Genomic DNA, 17,567 nt, shown 5'->3' with positions numbered 1-17,567 from the left:
TTGGCACAGGCCTTTGGCCCCTGGGCCCTGTGGCAGCAGGATGGTGTTTCACACACTTGTGTTCCACAAATAGATGGCCAGAAGGATGTGGAGCCGGCATGAAAGGCTCGTGGAGCTCCTGCAGGAAAATGACGGCGTCATGCTCAGGATGACCACGGTTCTCCTCAGAGCTGTATTTCTCTGCAAAGAGGCCCCAATGACCAGCACCCTCGCCCTGCAGCTGGCTGAGGCGCTCCTGCCACTCTTTGACAACGTAAGGCTCTGCGCCTCCAGCCACGGCCAGCGGGTGCTACCCGCACACTTTGTGCCCTGTGCACTTACAGGCTGTGCCCAGGTGGGCCTGAAGCAGCTGACGCTGAGGTCTTTCTTCCTTCCTTTCATACAGGAGGATAGCCAGGTGCAGTTGAGCTCCATGTTTATCTTCCGAGACATGATGGATCGTTTTCCGGAAGAGGAAAAAAAGGCCCTGAAGGCACACGTGCACCAGAGCCTGCTGCCACTCTCCTTCCACTGCCATGATGAGAACCAGCGAGTGGCAGAGGTGAGGACTCGGCAGCTGCTGCTGTTCCCCTGGCAGGGGCTGGGCTGCCCCTGCCCTGGCACCTCGCAGGCTGCAGCCTCCTGCTGGCCTTGGCACAGGGACGGGTCCTGTGCCCTGGGCTGTGGGGCCATCTCCGCGTCTCTGCTGCTCTCCAGGCTTCTCAGGAAACGCTGCTTTGTGCGGCCAAGTTCCTGAAGCAGAGGGATCTCGAAAAGCTGCTGAAGAACCAGGAGCTGTGGAAGTCCACCGAGTGCCTGGTAAGGAGGGCCGGGAAGCCGCAGCCCCAGCCTGGAGAAGCCCCCTGAGCGCGGTGCTCGGTGTGCGGGCTGGCAGCTGTGCCCCTGCCCGCTGCTGCAGCCCGAGGCCGCGCGGGCTCTGCTCCAGGCTCCTGCGGCCCGAGCCGGGTGCCCATGGAGCCCCGGCCCGGCGGGGCTGCGGGGCCAACCCTTCCCTCCTGCCGCTCTCTGCAGCTGGCAGAGGACAGCAGCAGCGTGGCCGAGCACCTGCGCCGGGCCCTGCCCTACCTGCAGAGCCCACAGGAGCCCCTGCGAGAGGCGCCGTCAGGTTCATGGGTGAGCCACGAGCCGGGCCAGGAGGCCGTGTGGGCACAGGGCTGGCAGCGCCGCTGGCAGGGAGCTGTGCCGCCGGGCCTGACAGGCTCTGTGTTCCCAGGGACGGCCGGGCGGTACCTGAGGGGGAGGAAGGAAGAGCTCCAGCTCATCTCTGAGGGTGAGTGAGGGCAGCGGGCTGCCAGCGGGGGCTGGCGGGGAGCTGCGAGCCCTGCCCCGGCTGCGGAGGGCTCTGCTCCCTGTGCGGACCAGGGCCGGCGTGGGCAGAGCACACAGAGATTTCAGGGCACCTGGGGGATTCCTGGCCAGCAGCTTCGGGCTGATCCAGCTGGTCCCTGCTCCCTGCTGGCCATGGCCAGAGCCGGCTGGGATGGCCCTGGCACAGAGTCCCCTCGGGTCCCCTCAGATGTGGGAACTGACCACGGCTCTGTTCCTCTCTCTTTCAGCCCTTGAAGGCATGGCCAATGACATCAGTGTCCCTGTCAGAAGCCTGGCAGTTCAAACATTGTACGTCCTGCAGGAAGCAGAGAGAGCTCCATACTCCATCTTTGACAACCTGCATGATCGGCTCTGCAGGGCATGGAGGAGACGGCCTCGTCTGTCGGGGCTCGGCTGGCTGCGCTGCTGGAGCTCTGCAGAGAGCTGATCCCAGAGGCTCTGTCTGCTGGGGCCGCCCGAGCCAGCAGGAATGTTTCGTTTCTTTAAGATTGTTCTTTCTGTCTTTTTGTTTTACTTTAGCATATAAATATAGGATGTGTTTTAATAGACAGACTCCCAGGATCTTTCTTTTGCTGCCCAGGTTCTGCAGGGCCTAGGGGAAGAGGGACAAAAGAGTTCCTGGGCTCAGCAAGCTGCCCAGGCATGCAGGGTTGCAGGGAAAATGGCCAGAAGCCCCTTGGCCTTTGGTGGTTCTGCCAAAGCCTTTGTGCTGCCCACAGAGCAGATGGGCAGGGGCTGGAGCTGTGGGGATCTCTGTGAGAGCGGCGCCTGGAGATGGCCACAAGCCCTGTCCCAGGCAGGAAGCGCCATCCGTGTCCTCCTGCCCGTGTGTTGCTGCCTGGATTGCTGAGGGCTCCCAGGTGCCTCTGGATGGGCTCCTCTGGAGCTCCTGTGGGGCTGCGGCGCTGCTGCCGGGCAGGTTGGCCGGGCTGGGGAGAGCCTGAGGGGACGGGGCCACGAAGGGATGAGGGGCTGCGGAAGCCCTGACAGGACAAGGCAGTGGGAAGGCACGGGGGGGACGTGTGAGGGAGTGGGTAACGCTGGCACGGGGAGGAAAGTGGGTTGGAGCCAAAGAGACCACTCACCCCGATGTTCCTGTGGCAAACAGAGCACGTTTATTCTCAAGCCCTTCCTTCTAAAGGGCCTTTGAAAAACCCAGTCTGGATGATTTCACTGGTCTGATCTCTGTGCCCCTTCAGATTCTGGTCTGGGGAATGCCTGCAGCCTTGGGAGAGCTGTGATGGGCCAGGCCCCTGTCAGTCAAACCAGGGCTGGTACATTCACCCCGTACAAGCCAGCCTGCACGGTGACACGGCAACAGAGTGCGAGGCACAGCTGCGGGTGCTCCCCGTGAGCCTCAGCTCTGGGACCACTGCCTGCCCCAAGCTTCAGGGGCTGCAGGGGGAGCCCGGCTGGGCTCTGCCCTGGGGCCATCCTGCAGGGACAGCTGCACACAGCCTGCAGCTTTGGGAATGGCATTAGTGCCTAGGCTGGGGGGGAAGCTGCAAGTCCTTGACTGCTGTCTTGTGTTGCTGAGAAGAGGAAGGACATCTTGGAACTGGGGATGCTGTATTTGAAGTCAAGGGGGCAACTTTGTGGTGGGGGACCTGCGTGGGCCAAAAGGACGCAGGGGTGCCGGTCAAGAGCAGCTGAAGGTGGGCCAGTGTGTGGCCAGGTGGCCAAGAAGGCCAAGGATGCCCTGGCCTGGGGCAGCAGCAGTGGGGCAGCAGGAGCAGGGCAGTGACCGTCCCCCTGGGCTGGGCAGCGCTGCGGCCATGGCTGGGAGTGCTGTGTCCACTTGTGGACCCCTCTGAAGCAGAAAGTCCTCGAGGGGCTGGAGCGTGTGCAGAGAAGGACACGGGAGCTGGGGAAGGCTGTGGAGTTCAAGGCCAAGGAGGAGGTGCTGAGGGAGCTTTAGCCTGGACAGCGGGAGGCTTGTGAGGGACCTTCAGATCCATGGATCCATACATGGCAGTGCTCACCACCAGGGCTGTTTCCCTGCCAGACATGCCCTCACTGCATCCAAGTGCTTTAGCCACCTGAGGAGGGGACACTTCCGACTTGTGGTTTGTTGGTTTGCTAGGAGGAGAAGCCCCGCTCATTTTCTCTCTTTCCAGCAAGCAAAGAGGCGTTTGCGCAACCTTTCCTGCCCTTTTCGTGCACTGCATGGGATTCTGATCCAGTTTGAGTTTTCCTTGTCTGCTGCAGCAATAACAAAGTCCGTGCTGGCTATCTCTGACTTTTCCATCTCAGAGTTTTCAAGAGCTAAAAGCTGCATTGTGCAGAGGCACCGCTGCTTGCTGATAGCAGCCAGGGAGGACTATCAAATTCATAGAGTTCATCAAATAGAGTTCTCTTGAGTTAACCCACTTTAATCTGGTCAGAGTCACTTAGAATCCCATCGCTAACAGTGTTGCTGATTTCTCCTTGGAAGTGGTATTTGTGGATCCGAGGAGGAATGAGGTTATAAATGAGAGGTAACGGCCTGTCCCTCATGCTTCTCTCTTGCCGCAGATGGCAGAAGGAACAGCGGTCTCTGCCCCGGCTCCCTCTGCTCCTGGAGAAGAAGCCAAAGAGGGGCAAAATGAGCAAGACGATTTTTAAAACTTTAAGAAGGGATAATTAGAGACAAATCAATAACAGCGCTGGGTGCTTGGCAATGGCCAGAGGCACACTGGTTAGCCATAGCAACTCTTCTTATCTACTTTTTCCATTGTATTGTCCAAAAACATATTCATAAAGATTATAGACATTCAGACATTTCTTTGAACTCATTTACTTCTTCCAGGAACTCTTTTGGTTTGACCCCCAACCCGCCTTTCTGGAGTCGGTGCAGGAATCATGGATTGTAGTTTTGAGGGTTGTGTGTCACTTCCTCACAACAGCCCCTGATCCCCGATTCAGCTGGGAGTTTGCGGGCCCCAAGTTGGGCAACTCCCTGGCGGCTCCCCTGGCAGGGGGACCCTCCTGGAGCAGTTCTGTGTCAGGAACCAGAGCTGCATTGGACTTTTTCGGTCTTCAGCTTCTGTTTATTCTTATCAAAACTTCAGCACACTGTCTGCACCAGACTCTGCGTGCAGGAAAACAGCACAAAAATGGCCAACAATCTCTTGTTACAAGGCCTTGTAAGTCTAATCAAAAACTAAGCTACCTAATAAAGAAGTGACACCTAAATTAGTTTTCTTTCCAACCCAGTAACTGACCCCTAAAGACCCACAATGCAGGTTATTCTACCCAATTACAGGATACCACATAAACCCAAAAAGAAAGAGAAGAAGAAGAAGAAAGAAGAAGGGAACTCAAGACAACACCCTATATCCTCCATCTTGAACCCATCTATAACATACTAAAAATTCTAAAACCTAAATTTTTCACCCATATGACATACTCCACTACTCTCTGCAATCTCTACAATCTATTTCACACTTTTGTGGTTTCTAGCTTACTTTGAAGCTTTGGAAGTTTTCTCCATGAATGAGGGTCAAAGTCAGTGCTCCCCTGGGGGTCAGGACACCCCAGAGCAGACAGAGAAATATTCCCGGTGCCCTGGGTTTCCACATCAGCAGGCGACAGTTACTGACAGTCGAAGGGTCAGCGGCAGGGTCCTCATCACACCCGTTCCTTAAACGTTATCTGGCCATGCAGACGGTCTTAGCTACTTCCACAAGTACTTTAAATCAACATTGGCTGTTTAACAAATATCTCTGAGTTATTATTGTCAGTTAGTTATAAAAAGAAAAGCACTAGTTATTATTTCACAACTACAGCTACTTCTGCAAAAGTTAACATTCTAATGCACAACACATGGCATCCACTTCAATATTTTGTAAAAGCCAAAACTATCAGGTATGTTTTTCACACTGTGCACAAACTAAACTATCATCCATGAATGATGTTCTGAGGATATGAGCTACACAGGGGCCAGGGCATTGACCACAAAAAGCTGACAAATTATACTACAGCAAACGCATGTTAAAAGTGATTACAAGCTGTACTGTATCTAAATCATTGCGATTAAGAATAAGTTGCAGAAGCCAAGACATCACAGCAAAAGCCACAACTACATAGTCCTTTATAACAAACCCAGGGCAGGTGTTTCCCTTGCAGGGAGCACTGGGGCCTTCCCCGGGCCCCTTCTGCCCTCTGGCCGAGCCGGGGGCATTTTCCAGCACACGCAGTTTGTACCCAAGAGTCGGTGCAGCCGAGAAGGCTCCGAGCGCCTCCTCCCAGGCTGAATCTGCAGATGCCCCGGCTGCTCTGGGCTCTGCCAGGGCTCTGCTGGGGCTCAGCTCTGGGCGAGGCTGGGCCCGCTCTCCCCTCACATTGCTCCGGGCAGCTGAGTCACAGAGGGAGGAGGAAGGGACACGCCAAGGGAGTTGTGGTTTAACAGAGTTTTTATTCAAAAAACTGCCATGCCAAACAGGCTGTCATAAGAACTGTAACAAACAGGGTGTCCTAACCAACATAACCAACTAGCACTGCTAACTACCATCACTAACTAGTTGTCCTCACTAACTACTGTAACTAACAGCTGTCCTCAAGTGCTTCATCTCCTCCGCTGCTCCCTCAGTTGCTTTGCTGCGGTGATCAGAGGGGTCAGGCTGGAGAGAAGCTTGGCTGATGATAAAAATGGGTGCTGCCCAAGGGATAAAAAAGAAAGAAATGAACCATTACTTTCCAGAGTCAACTTCCTCACAGGCTCTGTTGCAACAGGACAAAGGGAAATGGTCAGAAACTCAGGAGAGGGAAGCAGGCTCAGGTTAGATCTAGGGCAGAATCCTTTTGCCAGGAGAGTGGGGAAACACTGACAGAAGGTGCCCAGAGATGTGGGACGTGCCTCCTCCCTGGGAACATCCAAGCTCAGGTCAGGCAGGGCTCTGAGCACCTGCCCTGCCTGAAGATGGCCCTGCTCCTTGTGGAGCACCAGGTGCAGATGCCCTCGAAAGGACCCTGCCAAGCCAAACCAGGCGAGGGTTCTGCTTGCTTTGCGTGTGGAACGCAGCGAGACTGGAGACTATCGGAGGGCCCACCAGAAAACCCCTCCCTGGCGCTGCTGCTTCCCCTGCAGCCGCTCGGCATTCACCTGCAGCAGCTCCTGGGCAGAGCAGCGCCGCTCCTCGTCCGGCTCCAGGCTGCACTCGAGGCAGTCCCGCAGCAGAGCCGACAGCGCCCGGGCTCCTGCAGCTGCGGGGGCCCGTTGTGCCGGATCAGAGTGCGAGCCTGCAGGAAAAGCAAACTCAGCGCTCTGCCAGCTTCCTTCCCACCCACAGGTGCTCACATCGACCCCAGGTTCTCAGCCCCAGCTCCAGGGGCACTTTCCTCCCTGGCACAGATGCTGCTCACAGCTCATTTTCCTGTGCCAACCAAAAAACCCAAACCCTGGTGCTGCCACAGCCATTGGAAAGAGCTGATGCACTTGCTTCACATTTTCAGGTCATCCTCACAGCCAGAAGAGCTGCAACAGCGTAAATCCCAAAGCCAATTGTTGCTGGAGACTGCAGAATATTTGTTTGTGTTGAGGCTCGAGTGCTCTGGGAATTCCCTTCCCCATGTGCAGAAACCTCCAGCTGCTGCTCCCAGTGCAGGGTCACCCTGTGCTCACAGGGCTCTGCAGCCCCTGGAGAATTTGCCTCTGACCATGGCCTCGTTTCCTTGAAGTAAGGAGCTTCTCCTCCCACCATCTTGTGTTGCCGTGCGTGGCCAGTCCGAGCAGGCGCCGGCGGATGCGCGGGAGGAGCGGGGAGGCGGCCGCCGCTTTCCCCCGGGCGCTGCGGGCTCAGTCTGAGCGCACGGACAGACGGATGGTGGACACGGGGCTGGGGGCGGACACGGGGCTGGGGGCGGACACGGGGCTGGGGGCGGACACGGGGCTCGGGGCACAGACGAGGCACACACGGGGCTGGGGGCACACATGGGGCACACACGGGGCACACTCGGGGCACACACATGGCACACACGGGGCTCGGGGCACACTCGGGGCTCGGGGCACACTCGGGTTTATTGTGGGTGCAGCTTCCCGAGGCCCCCAGGCACCAGCGGGGTACCTGATCTATCCCCCGAACTGGGGGAGGGGGAAATGGACCCGCGGCCGATGAGGACGGGGCGGGGGCAGGGAAACCCCCCGGGAAAGCAGGAGACCCCGGGAACGGGGCGGGCATGGGAAAGGCGGGGGCGGAGGGAGCGACCACGTGGCGAGGGGGAGGGAGGCAGGGTCGCAGCACAAGGGGAACCGCGTGGGGAGCGGCAGGGGGAATGGGGGAAAGAAGAAAAATTACAACTCCCACATTCGTCTGTGTCGTGGGAGAGAGAGGGGCAAAAACAGGAGAAAGAAAAGGGAAAAAAGGAGATTTCCCCCCATTGTTCCTTCATCTCCCCACCTCCAATTCAATAGCAGGGAGTTATCAATAAACAATAGTGTGAGAAACTACAGATTGAAATATTGTTTATTAAGATATACGTAAAGGTTAGACAATTGTGAGAAACTACAGATTGGGATAGTGTTTATTAAGATATATGTAAAGGTTAGACAATTGTGAGAAACTACAGAGTGGGATATTGTTTATTAAGATATATGTAAAAGTTAGACAACTGTGAGAAAAAAAAAAAAAATACAGACTGAGGTATTGTCTATTGAGATAAAGTTAGACCACGGAGGTATGCAAACACCAAACGGACATAGCTGATACTAGATAAGATAACAAGCACTTCAACCGGAGACTGAAGATAAAGACCACAACAACCATTCACACTAGGGGACTGCTTAAACAAACACAAGATAACGACAGGAATTGACTTGCAAATTCCAGGGAGACAAAAGAAGAAATAGGAATAAAAGGAGACAGTTGGAGCGAAATCGGGGGAGCAGCCAAAGCTTCGGATTTTTGGAAGTTTTTGGGTTTGCCTCCCCAGCGCTGTTACCTTTGTTCATATCCTACTTGCTGTAAATTAATAAAATTCTTAATTGGATTATGTTCCGTTGTGGCGCAAATTTATAACAATTTCTGGTGCCGTGACTCGGATAAGGAAGGGTGGGCTTTTGATCCTCCGGGGAAAGGCACCCCGCGATATTTTCGCGGCCCCGTGATCAACAGCTTTCCTCAAACCTTACCGACGAACCTAAAATCTAGGATAAGGAACAAAGGAAAAAACCGGTAAAATCCCATAAAAATTCTGTGCACGGGAGTCCGGACGAAGACGCAGGACGCGTAAGTATATTGCGAAATTATTCGCAGAGCGAAACTGTTCGCGGCGAAATTGTTCGCGGGTTTGCCGTTCGGGCGGGATTGGGTTTCCTGGAATATAACGGATGAGAGGTTCGATATACTGAACCAAGCAAGTGTGGACTCTTAAGTACTGCGTTTTCCATCTCCCGCGAGGGACTGGGCCAGGAACAAGAGGAGCGAGTGAGTGTGTGTTTGTGGATATTCCAGAAGATGGGGGCGAAGAGCAGCAAGCCTTCGGCTCCCATGGGGGGGGTACCCTCTGTACCTAAGAATACCCCTCTGGCATATATCTTAGATAATTGGAAGTATTTCCCTGGAACCCTAGGGAAAGATAAGCAAAAAATGATAGAATATTGTACTAAGATATGGGGAGGGAAGAAGATTTCTGAAAATGTCATTTGGCAAGTCTATGGGTCAGAAGAAGATTGGGTAAGACAGCAACTAAACCTCTGGGTTAATAATAAAAAATTCTTTAACCCGGAGGAGAGTCAATATGCGGAAGTGTGGCTAGAAAGACCGGGGGCTAGACTTTATCCGTTGAGTGAAATAAAAACTAAACACTAGAAAAAGAAGGAAGAGTTAGACGAAACCCTTCTAACCCTCCCTCCTTACATTCCTCCTCCTGTTCCTGCAGCCCCTCCAGAGGTCCCCAGAGCGCCCACTCCCCCACCAGAATCAGAACAAGGGTCCCCACCCCCTCTTAGACGTGTAACTAGAAGTCAAAGAGGGGCAGCTCAGATGTACCCCCTAAGGGAAGTACCTATGGGAGGACCTCAACCAGTGGTTGGATATATTTCTGTACCCTTAAATTCTGCCGACTTACGAGATTTTAAAAGAACCGAGATGGGAAATTTAGTTGAGGACCCACTCGGAGTAGCAGAAAGACTAGATCAATTTTTGGGACCAAACCTTTATACTTGGGATGAGATGCAATCTGTCCTTGGTCAATTATTTACTACCGAGGAAAGAGATATGATTAGACGAGCAGGAATGAGACTGTGGGATGCTCAGCATGCCCAGGGACCTCAAGCAGCTATTAAATGGCCACTCCAAAGACCTAATTGGAATAATCATGATCCGGCACATAGAACTCACATGCAGGACCTGAGAACTATAGTAATTCAGGGAATTAGAGAAGCAGTACCCCGTGGGCAGAATATCAATAAAGCATTTAATGAAATGCAAAAGAAAGATGAGAGCCCTACTGAATGGCTGGAACGACTGAGGAAAGCCCTTCAGCTGTACTCTGGGGTAAACCCAAACGATCCTTTAGGACAAGCGCTTCTCAAAACTCAGTTTGTGGCAAAATCATGGGAAGATATCAGAAAGAAGATTGAAAAGTTAGAGGACTGGCAGAATAGAGGGTTGGATGAATTAGTGAGGGAAGCTCAGAAAGTCTACGTAAGGCGGGAAGAAGAGAGCAGCAAGCAACAAGTAAGAATGATGGTAGCAGCGGTCAGAGAGGATCGCAAAGGGCGAACTGGTGAACACCGATCTGCTAGGATGAAACAAGGAAAGGTAGTAATAGAAAAGGAACAGAGATCTTGTTTTTACTGTGGAAAGAAGGGACATATAAAGAAGAATTGCAGAGAAAGGATCAGGGACGAGGAAAATTTGAAAACTGAATAGGAAAGTCAGGGGCTCTATATTTTAGGGGACCGGAGCCACCATGAGCCCTTGATAAAATTAAAAATAGGTCCCCAGAGGCAAGAGTTCACCTTTTTGGTAGACACTGGGGCTGAGAAATCAACTATTAAGCAAATACCTGAGGGATATAAAGTTTCCCCTGAAAAGGTACAAGTAATTGGGGCAAAAGGGGAACCCTTTAAGGTAAGTAAAATCAAAAATGTGGTATTCGAAACTGAAAATAAATTTGGAATGGGTGAACTCTTGCTCGTCCCTGAAGCAGAATTTAATCTGTTAGGACGAGATTTAATTGTTGAACTGCAATTAGAAATTAAAGTAAAAAATCAAGACTTGGCAGTATCTGCTTATCCTTTGACTGTGGATGATCTAAAACAAATTAACCCCAATGTCTGGTACTCTCCGGACACAATTAGTAGACTGGAAATGCCACCGATTAAAATCCAAATTTCCGAGCCCCACGTACCTGTGAGGGTAAGGCAATATCCCATATCCTTAGAAGGACGGAGAGGATTGAAGCCAGAAATTGATCGATTGCTGGCACAAGGAGTCTTAGAGCCTTGTATGTCACCCTTTAACACCCCCATTTTGCCTGTAAAAAAACCTAACGGGAAATATCGGCTCGTACATGATCTAAGGGAAATAAACAAAAGAACTATCACTCGGTTCCCTGTAGTAGCAAATCCATATACATTGCTAAGCAAACTAGGACCACATAATTCCTGGTATAGTGTGATTGATTTAAAGGATGCCTTTTGGGCCTGTCCGCTGGCAGAAGAATGCCGTAATTATTTTGCTTTTGAATGGGAAGACATAGAGACGGGCCGGAGACAGCAATTAAGATGGACCGTGCTCCCCCAAGGGTTCACTGAATCCCCTAATCTGTTTGGACAGGCTCTAGAAGAACTCTTAACAGAATATCAGGTACAAACGGGAAATGTGCTGTTACAATATGCAGATGATCTGCTCATAGCGGGGAATAATAAGGAGAATGTAAAGAAAGAAACCATTCGACTCCTAAACTTTCTTGCACAAAAGGGACTACGGGTATCACAAGAAAAGTTACAATTTGTGGAGGAAAAAGGGAAATATCTGGGACATTATCTGTTTAACGGCCAGAAGATATTAGATCCAGAGCGTATTAAAGGAATTCTGGAATTACCTGTGCCTGTCACTAAGAGGCAAATTCGGCAGGCATTAGGACTATTTGGGTATTGTAGGCAATGGATAGAGAACTACAGCTTTAAAGTTAAATTCTTATATGAACAATTGCCTAAAGGCAAAATACCCAAGTGGACTCCTCAGGATCAAGAGCAGTTTGCCAGCCTCAAAAGGGAGCTAAGTCAAGCACTAGTTTTAGGTCTCCCAGATTTAAAATGGCCATTCCATTTATTTGTTAACATACATGAAGGAATGGCATTCGGAGTGTTAACTCAGGAATGGGCCGGACAAAAGAAACCAGTGGCATACCTATCAAAGCTGTTAGACCCTGTGAGCAGGGGTTGGCCGAGTTGTTTACAAATCATTGTTGCTGCTGCCCTATTACTTGAGGAAACAAATCGCATTACTTTTAATGGAGAAGTTATCTTATATGCGCCTCATAACATCAGGGGAGTGCTACAACAAAAAGCAGAAAAATGGCTTACAGATAGCCGATTACTAAAGTATGAGGGAATACTTATAGAATCCCCTAAACTATCTTTAAAAACTATTGGAGCAGTTAACCCTGCTGAATTTTTGTACCCAGGAGAAGGTAATGAACTATTGCACAATTGTTTTCAAACAATTGAACAACAAACACGCATTAGGTCAGACTTAGAAGAAGAAGAATTACAATGTGGAGAAGTATTTATAGATGGGTCATCACGAATAGTGGAAGGTAAACGATTGTCTGGATATGCCATCGTTAAGTGGGAAAAAGGAGAATTTAAGATAAGAGAATCAGGCCCCCTGAGTGCCAGCTGCTCGGCACAAGCCTGCGAGCTGTATGCATTGTGGAAAGCATTAGTGTCACTGAAGGGAAAGGATGGAACTATATATACAGACTCACGTTATGCGTTCGGAGCAGTACACACTTTTGGGAAAATATGGGAGGAAAGAGGATTTATTAACTCACAGGGAAAAGAGCTGGTACACCAGGAATTAATTCGGCGAGTTCTGGGGGCATTGAAAATGCCAAATAAAATAGCAGTTGTACATATAAAGGGACACCAGCAAGGTACAAGTTATCAAGTTAGGGGAAATAATGCAGCTGATACAGAAGCAAAACGAGTGGCAGGCAATTATAATATAATTCTGACTATGCAACAAGTACCTGTTAGTAAAAATTTGAGTTTTGAGTCTGCAGAAAAAGAAAAACTAGAACAAATGGGAGCTAAGGAACAGGATGGGAAATACATATTGCCAGATGGGAGAGAAGTCTTGCCAAAGGGCATAGCAATTGAAATATTTTCAAAAACACACATCAAAACACACTGGGGAACTCAGGCGTTAGTTGATCATTTCAATCGACAGTATGCCTGTATAGGCGTATATAATATAGCAAAGACAGTCACGGCAGCCTGCGAGACCTGTCAAAAGGTTAATTGAAAAAACATAAAACAGAGACCTCTTGGGGGACGTTCCCCAGCATACAGACCTTTCTCACATATACAAGTAGATTTTACTGAACTACCTAGGGTAGGGCGTTACAAATATTTATTAGTAATGGTGGATCATTTAACACATTATGTTGAGGCTTTTCCTACCTCCAGGGCAACCGCTAACCAAGTCACTAAAGTGTTACTTGAACATGTTATACCTCGATATGGAGTACCTGAAGTAATCGACTCGGACAGAGGAACGCATTTTGTGTCAAAAATTGTTAGAGATCTAACAGAAAGCTTGGGTATTAAGTGGGAATACCATACACCATGGCATCCACAAAGTTCAGGAAAAATTAAAAGGATGAATGGAGAAATTAAAACTATTTTGACTAAACTAATGATAGAAACCAAATTATCATGGATTAAATGCCTACCTATGGCACTATTAATTCTCAGAACCAGACCCCGAGCAGATGTAGGAATATCAGCGTTTGAAATGGTGTATGGAATGTCCTACAGAATTGAAAGCCCACAAACAAATGTTTTAATTAGAGACCGTGTGATTAATGAATATGTTTCACAATTAGCAGAACATCGTAACCAGCTTTGGGAACATGGACTGATTGTGCAACGACCCCCGTTGGACTTAAAAATACACAAAGTTAAACCTGGGGATTGGATATTGATTGAAGTGTGGAAGGAAGAAACCTTAAAACCCAATTGGGAGGGACCTTATCTCGTTTTGTTGACAACAGAAACAGCTGTCCGGACTGCTGAGCGTGGATGGACTCATGCCAGCCGCATTAAAGGCCCAGTGACGAGACCCCACTGGAAAGTAATCAGTACTCCAGGTGACACCAAGATAACTCTGAAAAGATAACGAAATGATAAAGACTTTATTTGATTTTTTTGCTGCATTACCTTTTGGTATAAAGTGTGTATTGCTGTTTATATTTGCTATAATTATTTCCTTTTTTATCTATTATATATGGAAGCGTACAACGTGTGCTGAAGGAAATTGTTAGGCATATGTAGCCACACAATAGTGAATATGAAAGATATGCTGATGTAAATAATATATGTACTCTAGATATACGAATTAGTTGTAATGATTTAAACTACAGTTGTTATCCATTTGCTTGTTTTAGGCATAAGGTATGCCGGGATAAATGGTGGACACGCTGTGAATGTGGATACCCTCAATATTATTGTTACCATTCCAATGAACCAGTCCTCTTTGTGGCTGAAATCTTGGTTATAAAGTGTAGAAGGGAAGTACTAACTGTGTCTTGCTTTGCCCCATTAGTTCAAGCTGCAAAGTGGGAAGCCTATGTAAACAGGCAGAAATCCCGAAACAGCTGTTCTCCTGAAGAATTCCCTTGCTGCCGAGAAGATGTTGCACCCCGTGACTCGAAGCAACCGAGTCGACGGGCGAGGCAGAAGAGGAACAGACTGTGGAGAAAAGAACCAGAACAATGGGACGCAAAAGCAGGAACAACAGAGCTTCCCCAGGATTGGTAAAAATCTACTTAAATTGGTAAAATTGACAGACACCCTTTTTCCTGGTATACCGTTAGTCTTGATATTGATAATAACCCTGGCAGAAGGGGGAAACCCACATGAACCATTCAAGTGGGAACTAATATCTTGGGAAGGAACGAGAACAATAGCCACTTTTAGCAACACAGGTCCACCTGAATTCATAGTAAAACTTTGTGCTTTAGTACCGATACATTGTGAAAAAGGACCTCCATTTTATATATGCCCGGCTTCTGGACCGTCTTACTGTAATTATCCCGGACATTATTATTGTGGCTATTGGGGATGTGAAACAATAGCCTCGGGCTGGTCAGTAAAGGCTCCTGATAAATATATAAAAGCAACCTGGACTCCTAACGGATGTGTACCTGAACAAACAGGTGTAGATCTTACAGGTCTGCGTGACGTGGATTATGTAGCTTCACAGGACAAGGAAGTCTGTACCCGCATCAAATTTCAAGTATTACATCCCCTAGGAGACAAGTGGTTAGTAGGACTAACATGGGGAATACGTGTCTATGGAGGAATTCCTAAAGACGGGGGAGGGCATTTTCTCATAAGAAAAGTTAAAATACCACATGATTCACTCCCTGTTGGGCCGAATAAAGTATTGAATTCACCCATTTCCCCTACGAAAAAGATAGTCCCTGCAAGTGTTACAACCACTTGTCCAAACCCCTTATCAATAACAAATAGAACAGCTAATGACGTCGTGACTGTTAGGGATTCAGGTGTGTTGAAATCCAAAGACCCTTTATGGGATTTAATGCAAGCCTCTTATCGTGCCCTTAATGAAAGCAAACCAAATTTAACTAAGGAATGCTGGTTATGTTATAATGTTAGACCACCATATTTTGAGGCGATTGGAAAACCAGCTAAGATTCAATGGTCTAGTGGTTCAAACCCACGAGAATGCCCATGGAATGACCAGAAAAACCATGCGCAGGGAATTACTATTCAATTAGTAACAGGTCAAGGAAAATGTATCGGTACAGTGCCCAAAAATTATCAGCCTTTGTGCAACCAAACGACAATAATCACTACAAAAACTCTAAATAAACACAAGAATAGAAATGACAAATGGGCTATCCCGACACCAGGAGCTAAATGGGTTTGTTCAGACATCGGAGTAACGCCTTGCCTATCCCTAAACGTGTTTGATCAATCTCAGTTTTGCGTACAGGTGATAATTGTTCCTCGTCTGATCTATCACACCTCTGAGGAAGTGTTACGCCACTTTGAAGGAGACCTGAATGTACAAAAACGAGAACCAATTACAGTGGTAACCTTAGCTACACTGCTGATAGCGGGTGGAGTTGGAGCAGGTACAGGCATAGCCTCCCTAGTAAAAAGTCAGGAATTACAAAGTTTACAGACGACTGTAGATGAAGATTTAGCAAAAATAGAACAATCTATCCAAAATTTAGCCACTTCAGTAAAGTCTTTATCGGAAGTAGTACTGCAAAATAGAAGAGGATTAGATCTATTATTCCTAAAAGAAGGGGGGTTATGTGTAGCTCTCAATGAAGAATGTTGCTCTTTTGCTGATGATACGGGAGTAGTTCAGGACACTATGTCTGAACTCTGGAAAAGGTTAAATCAACGTAGAAAAGATCGTGAGGCGGGCAGGACATGGTATGAAAATTGGTTTAATGTTTCACCTTGGCTAACCACCTTGCTGTCTGCCTTAGCAGGACCGCTTATTATATTGATTCTGGGACTTATATTCGGGCCTTGTATATTACGCTGTATTGTACACGATATTAAAAAACGATTTGTCATAGCTAAACTGCTAATTTTAACTACGAGGTCGGGGGAAAAATATAAAAATGCATCTATTAATGAGAATGAAGATTGTTGTGAATGCGTTATGCCACGAGGGGGCTACGCCTATTGTAATTGTGAAGTATTACCATGTGAGTGTTATGATAAATGTTGGGATTGTGGAAAAAGGTTTATTTACAGTGCCGAGAATGAAAGCAACGTCTAATAAACAATAATAGGATAAAAAGAAAAAGGGGGGAATTGTAAGAAACTACAGATTGAGATATTGTTTATTAAGATATATGTAAAGGTTAGACAACTGTGAGAAAAATACAGACTGAGGTATGGTCTATTGAGATAAGGTTAGGCCACGGAGGTATGCAAACAGCGAACGGACACAGCTGATGCAAGGTAAGATAACAACCACTTACACCGGAGACTGCCTATGCAAGATAAGATCACAACAACCATTCACACCAGAGACTGCTTATACAAACACAAGATAACGGCAGGAATTGGCTTGCAAATTCCAGGGAGACAAAGAGGAAATTGGAATAAAAGGAGACAGTTTGAGCGAATCAAGGTAGCAGTCAGTGGAGCTTCGGTTTTTGAAGTTCTCTGTCTGCTGCCCAGCGCTGTTACCCTTGTTCATATCCTACTTGCTGTAAATTAATAAAATTCTTAATTGGATTATGTTCCAATGTGGCGCAAATTTATAACATGATTATTGATAAGTCACTGATACTGATTATTGATAACTCCTTGCTATTGATCATTGATAACTCCCTGCTATTAATTATTGACAATCCACTGCTATTGATTATTGATAACTCACTGATACTGATTATTGATCACTCCCTGCTATTGATTATTCACAGTTCACTGCTATTGTTTATTGATAACTCCCTGCTATTGAATTGGCGGTGGGGAGATGAAGGAACAATGGGGAGGAATCTCCTTTTTTCCCTTTTCTTTCTCCTGTTTTTGCCCCTCTCTCTCCCACGACACAGACGAATGTGGGAGTTGTAATTTTTCTTCTTTCCCCCATTCCCGCTGCCGCTCCCCACGCGGTTCCCCTTGTGCTGCGACCCTGCCTCCCTCCCCCTCGCCACGCGGTCGCTCCCTCCGCCCCCGCCTTTCCCATGCCCGCCCCGTTCCCGGGGTCTCCTGCTTTCCCGGGGGGTTTCCCTGCCCCCGCCCCGTCCTCATCGGCCGCGGGTCCGTTTCCCCCTCGCCCAGTTCGGGGGATAGATCAGGTACCCCGCTGGTGCCCGGGGGCCTCGGGAAGCCGCACCCACAATAAACCCGAGTGTGCCCCGAGCCCCGAGTGTGCCCCGAGTGTGCCCCGAGTGTGCCCCGTGTGTGCCCCATGTGTGCCCCGTGTGTGCCCCGAGCCCCGTGTGTGCCCTGTGTGTGCCCCGTGTGTGCCCCGAGCCCCGTGTGTGCCCCAAGCCCCATGTCCGCCCCCAGCCCCCTGTCCGCC

General features: G+C 48.9%; 1 protein-coding gene and 3 long non-coding RNA genes across 4 annotated transcripts in view; 3 read left to right on the top strand and 1 right to left on the bottom strand.

The window, feature by feature from the left end:
- Positions 1-17,567, top strand: part of LOC140681387 (U2 small nuclear ribonucleoprotein B''-like) — a 399,750-nt gene that overhangs the window by 280,945 nt on the left and 101,238 nt on the right. The gene's annotated exons all lie outside the window — the stretch shown is intronic.
- On the bottom strand, positions 5,706-6,999 carry LOC140681416 (uncharacterized). Its single transcript, XR_012052593.1, has 2 exons — positions 6,413-6,999; positions 5,706-5,965 (listed from the first exon to the last, which is right to left on the bottom strand). It is a non-coding gene; the product is annotated as an uncharacterized lncRNA (long non-coding RNA).
- On the top strand, positions 8,226-13,639 carry LOC140681389 (uncharacterized). The gene is made up of 2 exons (XR_012052557.1): positions 8,226-8,534; positions 13,369-13,639. It is a non-coding gene; the product is annotated as an uncharacterized lncRNA (long non-coding RNA).
- Positions 15,044-16,774, top strand: LOC140681390 (uncharacterized). The gene is made up of 2 exons (XR_012052558.1): positions 15,044-16,495; positions 16,537-16,774. It is a non-coding gene; the product is annotated as an uncharacterized lncRNA (long non-coding RNA).

The sequence above is a fragment of the Taeniopygia guttata genome, chromosome 35 (assembly GCF_048771995.1).
Source record: "Taeniopygia guttata chromosome 35, bTaeGut7.mat, whole genome shotgun sequence".
Classification (NCBI taxonomy): Eukaryota; Metazoa; Chordata; class Aves; order Passeriformes; family Estrildidae; genus Taeniopygia; species Taeniopygia guttata.
This window is presented reverse-complemented; position numbering and strand designations above follow the sequence as displayed.